Genomic DNA, 1,184 nt, shown 5'->3' with positions numbered 1-1,184 from the left:
TCTTTTTCTATTGATTGGAATAATTTCAGAAGGAATGGTACCAGCTCCTCTTTGTACCTCTGGTAGAATTCGGCTGTGAATCCATCTGGTCCTGGACTTTTTTGGTTGGTAGGCTATGAATTATTGCCTCATCAGAGCCTGTTGTTAGTCTATTCAGAGATTGAACTTTTCCCTGGTTTAGTCTTGGGAGGGTGTATGTGTCCAGGAATTTATCCATTTCTTCTAGATTTTCTAGTTTATTTGCGTAGAGGTGTTTATACTATTCTCTGATGGTAGTTTGTATTTCTGTGGGGTCGGTGGTAATATCCCCTTTACCATTTTTTATTGCGTCTATTTGATTGTTCTATCTTTTCTTCTTTAATAGTCTTGCTAGCAGTCTATCAATTTTGGTGATCTTTTCAAAAAACCAACTCCTGGATTCATTGATTTTTGGAAGGGATTTTTGTCTCTCTCTTTCAGTTCTGCTCTGATCTTAGTTATTTCTTGCCTTCTGCTAGCTTTTGAATGTGCTTGCTCTTGCTTCTCTAGTTCTTTTAGTTGTGATGTTAGGGTGTCAATTTTGGATCTTTCCTGCTTTCTCTTGTGGGCACTTAGTACTATAAATTTCCCTCTACACTCTGGTTTAAATGTGTCTCAGAGATTCTGGTATGTTATGTCTTCATTCTCATTAGTTTCAAAGAACATCTTTATTTCTGCCATCATTTCATTATTTATTCAGGAGCAAGTTGTTCAGTTTCCATGTAGTTGAGCAGTTTTGAATGAGTTTCTTAATCCTGAGTTCTAATTTGATTGCACTGTGGTCTGAGAGAAAGTTTGTTGTGATTTCTGTTCTTTCACATCTTCTGAAGAGTGCTTTACTTCCAATTATGTGGTCAATTTTACAATAAGTGTGATTTGGTGCTGAGAAGAATGTATATTCTGTTGACTTGGAGTGGGGAGCTCTGTAAATGTCTATTATGTCTGCTTGTTGCAGAGCTGAGTTCAGGTCCTGGATATCCTTGTTAACCTTCTGTCTTGGTCTGTCTAATACGAACAGTGGGGTGTTAAAGTCTCCCATTATTATTGTGTGGGAGTCTAATTCTCTTTGTAGGTCTCTAAGGACTTGCTTTATGAATCTGGGTGCTCCTGTATTGGATGCATATATATTTAGGATAGTTAGCTCTTCTTGTTGAATTGATCCCTTT

Source organism: Mandrillus leucophaeus, unplaced genomic scaffold (genome assembly GCF_000951045.1).
Source record: "Mandrillus leucophaeus isolate KB7577 unplaced genomic scaffold, Mleu.le_1.0 Scaffold1380, whole genome shotgun sequence".
NCBI lineage: Eukaryota > Metazoa > Chordata > Mammalia > Primates > Cercopithecidae > Mandrillus > Mandrillus leucophaeus.
Note: the sequence above shows the minus strand (reverse complement) of the source record.